Source organism: Sapajus apella, unplaced genomic scaffold (genome assembly GCF_009761245.1).
Source record: "Sapajus apella isolate SASKATOON/1434 unplaced genomic scaffold, GSC_monkey_1.0 scaffold2, whole genome shotgun sequence".
Classification (NCBI taxonomy): domain Eukaryota; kingdom Metazoa; phylum Chordata; class Mammalia; order Primates; family Cebidae; genus Sapajus; species Sapajus apella.
The window spans coordinates 28,818,230-28,835,335 of record NW_022436942.1 but is presented as its reverse complement, the minus strand read 5'-3'; the positions used below and the strand labels follow the sequence as shown (position 1 = coordinate 28,835,335).

Here is a 17,106-nt window from a genome sequence, read left to right as displayed (position 1 = left end):
AAGAAGTATAATGATCAAAATTATGTTTTTTTTTGTTTTTTGAGACGGAGTTTCGCTCTTGTTACCCAGGCTGGAGTGCAATGGCGCGATCTCGGCTCACCGCAACCTCCGCCTCCTGGGTTCAGGCAATTCTCCTGCCTCAGCCTCCTGAGCAGCTGGGACTACAGGCACGCGCCACCATGCTCAGCTAATTTTTTGTATTTTTTAGTAGAGACGGGGTTTCACCATGTTGACCAGGATGGTCTCGATCTCTTGACCTCGTGATCCACCCGCCTCGGCCTCCCAAAGTGCTGGGATTACAGGCGTGAGCCACCGCGACCGGCCTATGTTTTAAGATACAACACAGAAATACACTTTCTAGAGCTGTATGATAGAATTTGTACTACAAATTAAAACCAAAAATACAAGGTAACTTTAATATCTACCTTTTTTTTTTGAGACAGAGTCTCACTCTGTTGCCCAGGCTGGAGTACAGTGGCACAATCTGGGCTCACTGCAGCCTCTATCTCTGGGGTTCAAGCAGCAATTCTCGTGCCTCAGTCTCCTGAGTAGCTGAAATTACAGGCATGTGCCACCATGCCTGTCTAATTTTTGTATTTTTAGTAGAGACAAGGTTTCACCATGTTGGCCAGGTTTGGCCTACCAAAGTGTTGGGATTACAGGCATGAGCCACCATGCCCAGTCTGTCTGTCATATTTTTTAATTAAGTGATTTTCAAAGTAGATAACTATAGTTAAAAAAAACCAAAAAGATTTGGCCACACTTACCAAGGTGGTTGACACGACACAGCTGCATCTTACTTTATGACAAATGGACTGTTTCATCACTTTTGCATCTGGGCATCTACTTCTTAATGGTCATTTCTGAAATACAGGGTAAGTTATGAAGAATGTTACTCTTGAATATAACAAAACTCTTTAAGGATGACCACCTAAATTGTAGCAACCAGAAAGAACTCTCAAAGCACTTTTTTCCCCTTTGAGACAGGGCCTCATTCTGTTGCTCAGGCTAGAGTTCAGTGGTATCCTCATGGCTTACTGTAGACTCAATCTCCTGGGCTCAGACAATCCTCCCACCTCAGCCTTCTGAGTAGCTGAGACAACAGGTACATGCCACCATGCCCAACAATTTTTAAAATTATTATTTGTAGAGACAGGGTCTCACTACATTGCCCAGGCTAGTCTTGAACTCCTGCACTCAAGGACCCTCCCGCTTCAGCCTCCCAAAGTGCTGGGATTACAGGTGTGAGCCACCATGCCCAGCCTCAAACACTTCTTGAGCAACCTTCTCATAATAAACATTAATAGGGCTGAGACTGAGGTGGGAGGGATAGAAAAGTGACTATTTGTTCCACAGGACCAGAACTCTTCAATCCTCAATTCCTATCGCCCAGTGGGACTTTGCAACTCCTGAGTGCCATTTACAGGCTGGAATAAAAAAAAAAAATACATGAGGACACTAATATAGTACTTTCTAAATACAACAAATTAACTGCTTATTTATTATAAACAATTATCATGATTAATTGCTATAAGCAATTATTATGTTTGTTTATTGTTTATTTTCCCCCATAATTATAATGCAAACCACAGAAGGGGTTTTTGTTGGTTTATTTACTGGTTGTCTTTTTTTTTTTTTTTTTTGAGACAAAGTCTCACTCTGTCACCCAAGCTGGAGTGCAGTGCCGAGATCGCAGCTCACTGCAACCTCCACCTCCCAGGATCAAGTGATCCTCCTGCCTCAGGCTGCCTAGTAGTTGGGACTACTACTGCCCCATCATGTCTGGTTAATTTTTGTATTTTTAGTAGAGACAGGGATTCACCATGTTGGCCAGGCTGATCTCAAATTCCTCACCTCAGGTTATCTGTCTGTCTTGGCCTCCTAAAGTGCTGGGATTACAAGTGTGAGCCACCACACCTGGCCTACTGGTATTTTTCAAGCACCTAAAACAATGACTTCCATGCTATAAGTGTTCATAAGGATTTACTGAAATGATTAATAAACTGATTAATTTTTTTTAACTTAAATTGATGAAATATTTAACCTTCCAGTACTTTATTTTATTCATTTATTTCTTGGGTTTTTTTTTTTTTTTTTTTTTTTTTGAGACAGGGTTTCAGTCTGTCACCTAGGCTGGAGTGCCGTGGCACAATCTTGGCTCACTGCAGCCTCTGCTCCCAGGTTCAAGTAATTATCCTGTCTCAGCCTCCCAAGTAGCTGGGATTATAGGTACGTGCCACCACACCCAGCTAATTTTTGTATTTTTAGTAGAGACGAGGTTTCACCATGTTGGCCAGGCTGGTCTTGAACTTCTGGCCTCAAGTGATCCACCCGCCTCGGTTTCCCAAAGTGCTGGGATTACAGGCGTGAGCTGCCATGCCAAGCCTACCGTCCAGTATTTTAAAATGTCACTACTCATGTAGTGTTCATCCTAGGAGCACTTTCAAAAGACATTCACGTTATTACCACTTCCACTCTTACCACCATGGTCTAAGCCACCTTATTTTGCATACACATTAGTATAATAATAGTTCCCTGTCTGATCTCCCAGCTTCTTTCTTGTTCACCTCAACAAGTAAGTGAGATTAACCATTTTCAAAGGAAAGTGAGATCATGTCATTCTTCTAATCAAATCCTCCAATTGAGTCCAGCTCACTAGTCTGAAAGCCAAAGTCCTAACAAAGGCCCATAAAGACCATGATCCGCTAACCCCCACCCCATCTCTCTGACCTCATCTACCATTCTCTCCCTTATTCACCCCATTCAAGCCACACGGGTCTCTTTCCTTTCCTTAAACTCATCAAGCACCTTCTCACTTCAGGGTCTCAGGACTTGTTTTTCCTTCCACCAGTAACAACAGGTCTCTCTCTGTCTCTCTCTCTCTCTCTCTCTCCCCCCCCGCCCCGGCTTCTTCCTTTAGGACTTCGTTTTTATGTCATCTCATCAAAGAAATCTGCCCTAGTGTCCTGGGCAAGTCCAAAATAGCTGCCTTAGTTTTCCTTATCTGGCAAAGAATTTGTAAGCAAAGTAAATTATACATTTGGGAGATGGTAATCTTCAAACATAACATCAAATTTTAGATCTTTCTTTGTGTCTAAACATCTGTAAAAATATACTGTTCCTTTTAAAAGACTCTTATGTTCCCAACTTCAAAGAAATCATGAAGATGTATCCATCATAGTGTGTGTTTTTAATTGTTTTGTTTTTAAATCATCCGTACCATAACTCTAGAATAGAGTGGTAGAAGATTTGAATCAAAAGAGTCCCTTTAAAAAACAGAAACCAGTAAAACAAATGGCATTCCCTTCCTTCCCACTTTGTTAGGGATTTCTGTTTGGTATCACATTATAAGGTTCCAAGTAATCTCAGGAAGTTTAACTGCTTCAAATTTATGTTACCTTTAGGTATCATGAACACCAGGAAAGAATCAAAAGAACTCCCTAACTCTTAACATGACTACACTAGCTATGACACGGTAGGATGTTTGAATTTAATATTTTTTCTTTAAATAAACAAACTCCCCCTGAGCTAAGGCCTCCTCTACTTTTTAAACATTCTATGGCTGGCAAACTTCAGAATCTTAAGAGAGATAGCCAGGGGACAGAGAAAACAGCAAGTCTGACTCAGTGATCACATTTAACAGTCCCTGAAAAACAAAACAAAGATACCAGTTCTGGCAAGAGTTCTCTAGTAGAAGTGCCACAAAACTGATTTATCCACATACCTTTCATCTGAACAATCTATTTTCACTTAGTTTAAGGTTCATAAGGTACTTTTTATGTGCCTACCAGACCTTAGGTATAAAAATAAACCAAGATACAATGAAAACAGTGAGCAGGGGTTCCAAAAGTTGGATGATTAAATTTAATGTTGAAATCTGCTTTGTTTGGAAAGTTGGAGAGAATACTTGAATATTTGTGTACAGAAATGCTCCCACTCATTTAGAAAACAGACTTTTAGTAAGTTGAATGACTTGAAAGAAGGCTAGTAACATTAAAAACTTTTATTGAGCAACTTCTATGTGCCACATATTTGCATTAGTTAATTCTCAGAACTTCTCAATCAAAAACATAAAGCACATCGTGGTTACCTAACTTGTCCAAATCAGATAGCCTCAGGATTCCAAATCCCAGTTTGTCTTGTTCAATATTACAATCTGCAGTAACTTGGAATACAGTTATTAATGACAAATCCCATATTTGTCCCATAGCAATAACACGTAAATCCAGGCTGTTTAGGTAAAAAATCTGCTCAAAGCCAGGTGTGGTGACCCGCAACAAGAATCCCAGTTACTTGGGAGGCTGAGGCAGGAGGATTCTTTGAGCCCATGAGTTTAAGTCCATCTTGGATGATGTTCCTTCTCTCTCAGAAAAAAAAAATCATTTTTTAAAAACTTTCCTCCATTCTTGCTTCAGACAAGAGGACAAATGAAGAAAGGTTCACTGCTATACATTAAGAGTAAACCTGTGGCATTAGGGATTATTAAGGGGTGAATCCAAACAATGTGGCACTCTTAAGTCTAAAATAACTGAGTAAAAATAAACTGTCCAGAACACAGCACAATAATTGGTTTTAATTCTTAAAAATTTACCCAAATTACCTTTAAATGACTGACTGTTATTCTATACACTTAGAAAAAGTCGGGGGAAAATGTTAGGGTTCAATATAGAGGCTACACAGGTGTTCATCAAAAAGTTCTGTACTTTTCTATCTGAAATATTTTTCTGTCTCATCTCATATATCTACATACATACACATGTATATGTTAAATTATTTTTAAAGTATTTTTTAGAATTTATAATAAAATTATTAGTTTTATTAAGTTTCATAATTTGAAAATTAGATTCCTAATTTTCTTTTTCTGAAAAATTCTCTCATGTGGAATACATTCTTGACATGATCAGATAACACTAACTGGTTTTAGTTTTTCATACTAAATGGAATCTTATTTTATAAGTGTCATTAATAAGAAAATACTGTGTAAGAATATTTTCTTTCTAAATCATAAACTTAATTGGTTATTATTAGATACAACTACTGCCTATCACAAAATGAAAGTAACATACCCACCGTATTTTAAAATGAAAATCAAGGTAATTTCTTATCAGGACACATTACCCAGGAAACGTAGCCTTACTATACTAATGTCCTAAATTATTCAGAAAAATTGAAAATTCCTTGGAACAAATTATCCCCATGATTAAAAAACATACCATTTAAGTATCAATACAGCTTGCTGATTTACACAGAGAAACAGATTGATCAATTTAAAGTTTCCCAAGGGAAGGGCCAGGTGCCATGGCTCACACCTGTAATCCCAGCACTTTGGGAGGCCAAGGCCGTCAGATCACCTAAGGTCAAGAGTTGGAGATTAGCTGATCAAGATGGTGAAATATCGTCTTTACTAAAAATACAAAATTAGCTAGGCGTGGTAGCGCATACCTGTAATCGTAGCTACTTGGGAGGCTGAGGCAGAATCACTTGAACCCAAGGGGTGGAGGTTGCAGTGAATTGAGATTGCACCACTGCACTCCAGCTCGGGCAACAAGAGTGAAACTCCATCCCAAAAAATAAAATAAAATAAAAATAAATAAAATTTCCCAAAGAACTAAATACATATGCTAGTCTTATAAATATTTGTGATCTGGGAATTGTCAGCAAAAAAACATTCTTTTCAAAAAACACATACCACTTGGTTGAGTTTACAGTGTTAACAACAATAACAACAAATCTCCCTTACAGTCTCCATTATACTGATGGTTAATAAAGATGAAGGAAAGAGAGGACATGTGTTCTCAAGATACCAATTATAAATAATACAACTTAATTTTTTTAAACCTTAGGATTTTGGTGTTCCTCTCTCAGCAACAAAGACTTTGTGTCCAGACCTAGAATTAGGAACATATAAAGATATCGGGATGGTCTGTATGCTTTTGAAATCAATGTTGGGGGTTATCACCTGTGGCATTTACTTCTTTTGTATTTTAAGGAAACGGAGATGCAGAACATACAGATATGTATTGTTTCTTGAAACTTTATCATACACACAGTCTCTCTATAGTCAGTGTTTGCCTCATCTTTCTCTCCTTTCTACTTTCCTCTTGCATACTCACACACAGTATGAATAACACATATTTAAATATTTGTGGTTTGTATAAAAACATGCTACAGTAACATTCCAGGCCATAACACAAAATGTATTATTATTATTTTTTTTTTGTAAAAAAACAATATTACATCTTAACATTGTGATTCTATTTAGACCATCAAGGTAAAAACTTTCAGAGTGGAGAACTCTCCAAGATGGCTATGTGAAGCCAGGAGAAACAGCTCCCACCAAGGGAATGGGACATCAGGAAGACTGATGCACTCGTAGCAAATCTTCAGAGGGAAGGCACTAAGTGCAGAAGGAAGAAAGACACGGAGCAGAGCTGAAGTGGGAGGGAGCTGGGAACCCTACACAGGGCTACTGGGTACCAGGACTAGTTTCTGGCCCCCAGCGATTCCTGTATAAGGGGTGAGTTGAACAGGCAAGGAGCAACCTGCTCTCACCAGGGGCCTCTGGAATTCCAGCAGGAAGAGACCCCTCTGCCACCATGGACACTTGAGTTGGTAGGGACAGCTACTCAGAGAAGTGGTAGTAGCAGAACTCCAGCCTGTGCCAAGTCTAGAGGGTTTGGTGCTGGAGCCTCTGCAGTGAACATGGCCAGGTTTGCCCATTCCCCTAGAACTGACTTACTCCATAGGAGACTTTAGCTCTAGGGTAACTGTCAGATCTGAACTCTGCAGAGCTGGTCGTGTCCATGAAACAGGGCGAGTCAGACCTGAACACCCCGTTCAGTCAGATGGCCTCTCCCAGGGTCCCACTCTGACCACATGTGCACGCAGTGCAGCCCCCAAGTACTTCCTGGGGGCCGCATCATAGCTCCTGCACTGGCAGACCACGACTGACTGGCAGACTGCTCTAGCAGAGCTGCCCGATGAACACATACCAGGCCACCTGTGACCTCCCCTCTCCCAACTGTGGCCTCCTCTGTGCTGCTTCGCCTACAAGCATTGGACCATAGCAACCTCTCAAATCACTTTGCCTGCATGTGCCTACCAGTGGGAATCTTGCCTTCCCTTCTCAGCCAGGTGTCTGCACCCTGCCATACCTGTCGACACAAGTGTACCCCAGCCCCCTCTGCCCCACCATATCATCACTGTCATGGAAACATTGGCAGCAATGAGACCACCAGCCCTAAATCCACCAGCCCTGTCACCAACACTGCCGCCTGCCTGAAACTAAGCACAGAAAACAGTAGACTGCCCCCACCAGTGCCCCATTCCTTGCAGTGACCTCCTACCTTCCTCCAGCCATGCTGCCACCCAGCTGCATGAAGGCTGGCACTCTGGCACTGGCTAGCACCCTGCTACAGCCCATGAGCATCCATACTGTCACTGCTGTTGGCAAGTGCAAACGAGTACAAGGATCAAGCCTGTTGCTACCACTCTATGAAGCGATTTGGCTGGCACCTGCCCATTGGAGGGTGGTGACCAGTGTTCCTGGAGCACTGGAATTTCATATCTGGCCTAACTAAGCTTCATAAATGAAGGAGAAATAAGATTCTTTTCAGACCAGTAAATGCTGAGGGAATTTGTTACCACCAGACCTGCTTTACAAGAGCTGCTCAAAGTACCAATTATAGAAAGAAAAGACCCTTACCAGTCACTTCAAAAACACACTGAAGTACACAGACCAGTGACACTATAGAGCAACCACACAAACAAGTCAGCATAACAAGTTAACTTCATGACAAGATCAAATCCACACATATCAATACTTGCCCCAATTAAAAGGCACAGAGTGACAAGCTGAATAAAGCAGCAAGACCAAATGGTATGCTGTCTTCAAGAGACCCATCTCACATGCAAGGACACCCATAGATGCAAAATAAAGCAGTGGAGAAAAATTTACCAGGGAAATGGAAAACAGAAAAAGCAATCCTAATTTCAGACAAACAGACCATAAACCAACAAAAATAAAAAAAGACAAGAACATTACATAACAGTAAAAGGTTCAATTCAACAAGACCTAAATATCCTAAATATATATACACCAAACACAGAAGCACCCAGATTCATAAAGCAAGTTGACATAGATAGCTCTTATTATCTAAGTATCTTCAAAGAGACTTAGGCTCCCATGCAATAATAAGTGTGAGGCTTTAACACCCCACTGACAGTATTAGACAGATCTTTGAGGAGGAAAATTAACAAAGATATTTCAGGACCTGAACTCAACACTGGACCAAATGGACCTGATAGGCATCTACAGAATTCTCCACCCCAAAACAACAGACTATATGTTCTTCTTATCGCCGCATGGCGCATACTCTAAAATCAACTACACAATCGAACATAAACAATCCTCAGGAAATGCAAAGGAACCAAAGTCATACCAATCACTTTTTTGCACTACAGAACAATAAAAATAGAACTCAAGACTAAGAAAATTGCTTACATGGAACTTAACCTGCTCCTTAATAACTTTTGGGTAAACAATGAAATTAAGGCAGAAGTCAAGAAATTATTTAAAAACTAATGAGGACAAAGATAGAACATATGAGAATCTTGGACACAGCTAAGGCAGCATTAACAGGGAAATTTATAGTACTAAATGCCCACATCAAAAAGTTAGAAAGACCTCAAATAAACAACCTAAAACTACAACTGAAAGAACTAGAGAAGCAAGAGCAAACCAACCCCAAAGCTAGCAGAAGACAAGAAATAATCAAAATCAGAGCTGAGCTGAAGTAGACTGAGACAAAGACAAAAAAAAAAAAAAAAAAAAAAAAAAAAACAATTCAAAAGATCAACAAAACCAGGGATTGGCTTTTCGAAAAAAATTAATAAACTGCTAGCTAGACTAATAAAGAGAGAAAATAAAAATAAACATAATGAGAAATGACAAAGACAATGTTACCGCTGACCCCACAGATATACAAATAACCATCAAAGACTACTATGACCACCTCTACACACACAAACTAGAAAATCTAGAAGAAATGAATAAAAAGGAGAGCTGGTACCATTTGTACTGAAACTGTTCCAAAAAACAAAAATAAAAAATAAAAATAAAAAACTGAGGAGGAGCAACTCCCCCCTAACTCATTCTATGAGGTGAGCATCATCCTGATGCCAAAATCTGGCAGACACACACACACACACACACACACACACACACACACACACACACAAACTTCAGGTCAATATTCTTGATGATACTCTTGATGAACATAGATGCAAAAATCCTCAACAAAATATGAGCAAACCAAATCCAGCAGCATACCAAAAAGTGCATCCACCACAGTCAAGTAGACTTTATCCCTGGGATGCAAGTTTGATTCAACACACATAAATTAATAAATGTGATTCATCACATAAACAGAACTAAAGACCAAAACCACATGATCACCTCAATAGATACAGAAAAGGCTTTCTATAAAATTCAACACCTCTTCACATTAAAAACTCTCCACAGACTAGTTACTGAAGGAACATACCTCAAAATAATAAGAGCTATCTATGTCAAACCCACAGCCAACATCATACTGAATGGGCAAAAGCTGGAAGCATTCCCCTTAAAAACTAGCACAAGACAAGGATGCCCTCTCTCACCACTCCTATTCAACACAGTATTGGAAGTCCTGGCCAGAGTAATTGGGCAAGAGAAAGAAATAAAGAGCATTCAAATAGGAGGTGAGGAAGTAAAACTATCTTTGTTTGCAGACAACATGATTCTGTATCCAGAAAACTCTACATTCTCAGTCCAAAAGCTCATAGATCTGATAAACAACTTCAGCAGTTTCAGGATACAAAATTGATCTACTAAAATCACGAACATTCCTATAAACCAACAACAGCCATGCCAAGAGCCAAATCAGAAACACAATCTCATTCACAACTGCCACAAAAAAAATAAAATATCTAGGAATACAGCTAACCAGGCGTGTAAAAAATCTCTACAACAAGAATTACATAACACTGCTCAAAGAAATCAGAGACAACACAAACAAATGGGAAAACATTCCATGCTCATGGCTATATCAATGAGATGGCCATACTGCCCAAAGTAATTTATAAACTGCCAATGACATTCTCTACAGAACTAGAAAAAACTATTTTAAAATTCGTACCGAACAACCACCACAAAAAAAGCCTAAATATTCAATGTAATCCTAAGAAAAAAGAACAAAACAGGAGGCTTCATGATACCTGAATTCAAACTATATTACAGGGCTTCAATAACCAAAACAGCATGGTACTGGTTAAAAAAAAAAGGGCACAAACACCAATGTAGCAGAAGAGAAAGCCAAAAAATATGTCCATACACCTACAACCACTGCTCTTCAACAAAGCTGGCAAAAACAAACAATGGGAAGAGGACTCCCTAATCAATAAATGCTGCTGGGATAACTGAATAGCCATATGCAGACGATTGAAACTGGATCTGTTTCCTACACCATCTACAAAAAGCAACTCAAGAGGGACTGAAGACCTAAATGTAAAACCCCAAACTATAAAAACCCTGGAAGACAACCTAGGCAACAGCATTCTGTACATAGGAACTGGCAAAGGTTTCATGATGAAGACACCAAAAGCAACTGCAACAAAAGCAAAAATTGATACATAGAATCTAATTACATTAAAGGCTTCTGCGAGGCAAAAAAAAAAAAACAAAAACACCCTAACAGACAACCTACAGAATGGGAGAAAATATAAGCAAACTATTCATCTGACAAAGGTGTACTATCCAGCATCTATAAGGATCTTAAGTTTACAAGAGAAAAACAACCCCATTAAAAAGTGGGCAAAGGACATGAACAGACATTTTTCAAAAGAAGACATACATATAGGCAACAAGCATATGAAAAAAAAACTCAGTATCACTGATCACTAGAAAAATGCAAATCGAAACCACGAGATACCATCTCATGCCAGTCAGAATGGCTATTATTAAGAAGTCAAAAAAACAACGTGCTGGCAAGGTTACAGAGAAAAGGGAATTCTTATATACAGTTGGTGGGAGTGTAAATTAGTTCAACTATTGTGGAAAACAGTGTGGCAACTCCTCAAAGAGCTAAAAACAGAACTACCTTTCAATCCAGCAATCCCATTACTGAGTATACACCCAAAGGAATATAAAGCATTCTCTCATAAAGACATGTGCACATATATGATCACTGCAACACTATTTACAATACCAAAGACATAGAATTAACCTAAATGCCCTTTAATGGTAGACTGGATAATGAAAATGTGGTACATATACAACATAGAACACTAAGCTGTCATAAGAAAAGAAGGAGATCATGTCCTTTGCAGCAACAAGGAGTTGCAGGCCATTATCCTAAGCAAACTAACATAGGAACAGAAAACCAAATACCCATATTCTCACTTACAAGTGAGAGCTAAATGATGAGTACACATGGACACAAAGAGGGGAACAACAGACATTGTGGCCTACCAGAGGGTAGAGGGAAGAGGGACAGGAGCAGAAAAAAATAAGTCTTGAGTACTAGGCTTAGTACCTATATGATAAATAATCTGTACAACAAACTCTGTGACACGAGTTTACCTATATAACAAACTTGCACACGTACCCCTGAACTTAAAAGTTAAAAAAAATAAAACTTCCACAGTGAGTTTTCTTCTAAGTTTTCAATATTATACATAAGAGATGCATACAAATGTAAACATCATCAGAGTCTGTGACTTTATTTTTTTTCATGAATTTTAAAGCAATACACAAAAGATTCATTATGAAGAGTAGCTTGGTATTAAAGCAGGTTTGCCTTTGATATGATCCCCAGGGAACCGACTCATGTGAATACAAAAAGATCTCAATATCTGATAGCCTCTTCCTGAAGATGATCTTCATATCTATGTGTCCCAGAGACTGTCACCTACTCCATTAACTTCCTCAGAAGTGGAAGCAATTTGTATAAAACATACCTTGGCCCCTTTATTTTCTAGGCAATAACCCATAACCTCAAAAATAGAAGTCAATCAAAAATACTTTTTTTATTTTTTTAAGACAGAGTTCACTTGTCAGTCAACGAGACTGGAGTGCAGTGGTGCCATCTCTGCTCACTGCAGCCTTGACTTCCTAGGTTCAAGTGATCCTCCTGCCTCAGCCCCCAAAGCAGCTGGGACTACAGGCATGTACCACCACGTCTAGCTAATTTTTTAATATATTTTTTTGCAGGGATGGGGTTTTACCATGTTGCCCAGGCTGGTGTTGAAGTCATGAGCTCAAGCGATCTGCCTACCTGGACCTCCTAAAGTGCTAAGATTACAGGTGTCAGCCCCCTGGCCAAAAAATATTTACTATTTTTTTTTTTAAATCTGCCTTTATCTGCCAGAATGAAAACACTATCTTTATTTGTCGGTAGTTCTGGCAGACTAAATATTTTTCAGCAGTGCACAGCATATAGAGACAATTTTTCCCACAACTAAACTCTAAGGTAATTTCCCATAAGTGGACATTGTACAAAGGACAATGAAAGAAGGAATGATCAACGTCTTCAACCAGTTTCCAACAAATTGAGCAGAATTCATGTTTCCTGAAGAGATCTTCAATAGGTTCAAAGAGAAGCTATACTGTTTTCTCTGAACTACTGTTATGAAATGGTATTTCTCATGAAATCCACAAAACTTTTAGTTAAGATAAACCAAATGAATTCAGTGGCCCATCCTAATACATGCCTCCTTCCTTATACATCAGAAACATGCTTGATATTTTACACATAAATGTAATATAGGGAAAAAATGCTAAGAAGGGCAAAAAAGACATGCCCTATAAATTTGCCATATTAGAACATATTTGTAGAGTGCGGGGAAAATGTCTGTGATATCATTTTATATTTTACAGGTAAAGAAACTGAAGCAGCTTATGAGCAAGGAAAAAACTCAAGTTTGCAATATAAATGTTTTTTCCCCCAGAATTACCCATTCCAACAAATCTATCATAGATATTTTAGCTTAAGAAATATATTAACATACATGTATTATACATGAATTGGAACAGACTGCAATGCTGAAGAGTTTAAATTAATGCACGAATTCTGAGTTAAGGGAAATTGGAAATGGCCTATGTGCCCTTTAGGAATGGCAGAATTCCAGTAAGAAATCTGTTTCCTTGGTGCAGCTCTTTTTTTTTCTTTTGAGATGGAGTCTTACTCTCTTGCCCAGGCTGGAGTGCAGTAGCGTGATCTCGGCTCACTGAAACCTCTGCCTCCCAGATTCAAGCGATTCTCCTGCCTTGGCCTCCCGACCAGCTGGGATTATAGGCACGTGCCACCACTCTCGGGTAATTTTTGTATTTTTTAGTAGAGATGGGGTTTCACTATGTCGGTCAGGTTGGTCTCGAACTCCTAACCTCAGGTGGTGCAGCTCTTTAGGACAGTCTAGGCTTGGTGGATGACTGCTTTGGCCTCACACACCATTTCTTATCTAGATGATCAGTTAGATGATTAGTTAGAGTCACCATTGGCAAATGCCCCTAAAGATAAAAAAAAAAACTTTACAGGTTGAGTATCACTCATCCAAAATGCTTGAAACCAAAAGTGTTTAGAATTTCAGATTTTTTTCAGATTTTAGAATATCTGCATATACATAATGAAATATATACCTTATACATATAAGCTAAAAGTAATTTTATATGATATTTTAAATAATTTTGTGCATGAAACAAAGTTTGTCTACACTGAACCATGAGAAAGCAAAGGCGCTGCCATCTCACTCTCACGTGGTTGTTTAGCACTATCATCATTCTGCACACAGAAAAAGTAACTACAGTTGTGAGGGCTGGGAGAGTCTTTTTTTTTTTTTTTTTTTAACACTTGTGGAGAATGAATAAACTGTGTGTTGTGTGCCTATGTTTTCACTGCAGCCCATCACATGAGGTCAGGTGTGAAATTTTCACTGTGACATCACATTGGTGCTCAAAAAGTTTTGAATTTTGGAGCATTTCAGATTTCAAACTTTTGGATTAGGGATGCTAAGCCTCTACATGCCAACACTGTTTTCAAAAATGGATTACTGCTCATTTGAAAACTGATTCACTAAAACAGTTTGTATAAGAAGCATAAATCTTAAAGTGGTAGAATAGAAGAATATATAACATCAATTGCTTTTATGCAAAAATCCATTTTATACAGCTAGTACTGGACTAAAACCAAAACAATTTATAAAGAAATAACAGTTCTCACATTAAAAGTAATGTGCTAGAAAAGATCAGATGGAGATAAGAACAAAAAGTATAGTATACTGAATATTGAGAATTTAATATTTAAAGAGAACACAAATCACTTTTAATTTCATGGATATTTACCTTACATCAAGCACTTCTCTCGCACCCTGCCCACATTCAGACAGTCTACAAAGCATGTGTGTGTGGAAGGGCACTCAATCTACTCACTTTTACAAAAATATAGCTGCCCATTTAGTCTCAAAGGCACAAGTGAATAAAATAGCATTACTATCAAATACTGTTTAAAAGTATAGAAAAACCTGTAGGGCAGACTTGTACTAAAGTAATAATTAACAAGAGGTGTGGTTTATGAAGAAATACTCTAGCTTAACTGCCATCGTCAAAACCTAGGGAGTTTGTCTTTATGATTTCCCCTTGCCCAAACTAAGCTGGATATTTCCTGGGTTAAATAACAGTTCTTGTTTATTTCTCCTAGATATCACATCTTTTGGCGGTGGGGAGGGTCAAACTAAAATACATAAGCAAATATAAAATGTAAACTGGTAGAGAGGCTTAAGATCTACTGTTTAGGGAAAGCACTGATTCAAACTTTTTTTAAAAAGGCATACCTCAATGACTTTCCTGATACAGAAAAGGAAAAAGTTAATTGTTTTTCAACCTACATTACAAGAAACAAAAGATTAAAAATGCTGCTTTCAGGGTAACATGTGTGCATCCCCTCTCTCCCATATGTATTTGTCTTTGTTTCTCCCTCTCAAGGGGTGGGTGTGGGTGTGCGTATGTATGTGAGAGAAACAGAGAGAGTGAGGAATGTTTCTCCCTTCCTCCCTCAGTCTCAGTCACTCTAAATCCCCTCTCATGTCAGCCTGTCTCTCCTACACTCAGTAACTCATTTCTAAGCACCAATATTCAGAAACAAGGCATTTTATCAGGTTGTAGCCTGAGGCAAGTGAATTACAAAAATAGTCACAAAGTGAGAAAAAGAATCAGGAATTATTGAATCACCATTTGAAAATAGAAAAAATTAAAGCCACAGATTTTCAGCTTTTCTTAAACTATCTAAACACATAAATACGCCATATACAAAATCTAAATAAACTTAGTAGGTTAAATCTAATAGATTCATTTATAGAATTTTGAGCTAAATACATCAGGATGGAAAAAACACCAAAAGCCAGTTTAATAAAGCAGTTAACACCGGCTTTGGAGTCACAGTTCTGAATTATATACACTGCTATAACTAACTGTACAATCTTGGGTAGGTTGTTTGCTCTTGGCCTACCTCTTCATCTCTAAAATGAAACTATTAAGTTTGCTGTGAGGATAACACAGATAATTATTGTAAAACATTGAGCATGGTGGCACATATTGAAGGCTTAACATTTTATCTGAAACATCAGGTGCAGTGAATATCTATTATTCTTTTTATCTTAACATCTATTCTATTTGTCTGCTGAAACTTCTGTCATATGATTTCAGAAGGTGAAACACTGGTTCCATATCTTGGCTTTGAGAACTTCACCCATCTTTTCTTTTTTTTTTTTCTTTTGAGATGGAGTCCCACTCTGTCGCCCAGGCTGGAGTGCAGCAGTGCAATTTGGCTCACTCCAACTTCCACCTCCTGGGTTCAAGCGATTCTCCTGCCTCAACCTCCTGGGTGGCTGGAATTAAGGCACGCGCCAACACGTCTGTCTGGTTTTTGTATTTTTAGTAGAGATGGGGTTTTGCCATATTGGCCAGGCTGGTCTTGAACTCCTGACCTCAGATGATCCACCCACCTCAGCCTCCCAAAGTGTTGGGATTACAGGCGTGAGCCACTGCGTCTGGCCATCCACCCATCTTATGATTGCAGAAGGTTAAACATTTTCCCACATTTCCCATACAACTAGGATACGTGTTTTGCCAACCACACATGTACGGCCCAGAGTAGCGAACTAGTGAGCAGTAGCCGAGAGCAGAAGGAGCTTGTTCTCACACTGATTGGAGCAATTTCAGAAAGGTCAAGTCTAGGGCAGAGGTGGCAGCATTTACAGTCATCCAGAGCCAGCAGTGTTGCTGTGACAGACTGTGGCGTCCATCCGTCTGTCTCTAGATGGTACTGGCATCCTCATGGGAATTGTTGTGCAATGTGATTTGGGGCATTATTTCTGGTTGCTTGGCCCTGAATCTGGTTTCTCCAACGCCCACAACAATTCGATGAGCCACTGAGCTATAATCAATTTCCTTTTAAAACATATTTGAGTTTGTTTTCACTAACCAAGAATTCTGACTGACATCATGCAAAAGTGAAATCCATTCTCACCTGCACCATCCACAGAGAAAAAAAGAGACAATTTTCCATCTCTCCAAAGAAACTCAAAAAGTATTGTTCACTTTTAACCAACAGATTTATCCTGGGAAGTCTTGGAAATTTATTTTATAAATTATGGATAATTATTTTCTTAATTTAGAAAGTGAGAAATATCTAGGCAATTTTAGATTTACTTCAAAGGAACACTGTCAAGGAGAAGTGATGTCATAGGAAAACAACTCTATGCAAGGAATAGCTTTCATTGAGGTAACAAATGATTTTACCATGCCTAAAACCAACCTATGTATTCCCAACAGCTTTCTTCCTAGCAGGAGCTTCACATTTGAGGAGCCTCACCCTCAAGGGTCATTTTTAGGTCAAAAAATTTTTAATTATTATCAAAAAACCATATATATTCCTCTTTTGTTTAAAAAAATATCTCAATAAAATATCTAAAAAGCAAAACTATTCTGTTAAAATAGCACATAGTAAGTCAGTACCTGATTATCATAGGCTAATGCACACTCCTCCTCTTCTGCCAGATTTCTCTGCAGTCTAT

The 17,106-nt window shown here is 38.7% G+C and overlaps 1 protein-coding gene across 3 annotated transcripts in view; it reads right to left on the bottom strand.

The window, feature by feature from the left end:
• The window catches only part of FRS2 (fibroblast growth factor receptor substrate 2), a 113,565-nt gene that overhangs the window by 53,032 nt on the left and 43,427 nt on the right, over nt 1–17,106 (bottom strand). For all 3 annotated transcript variants that reach the window (XM_032295302.1, XM_032295320.1, XM_032295310.1), the window contains exon 2: nt 768–863. The gene's annotated coding sequence lies outside the window, so the exon portion shown is untranslated. The remainder of the gene's footprint in view (nt 1–767; nt 864–17,106) is intronic.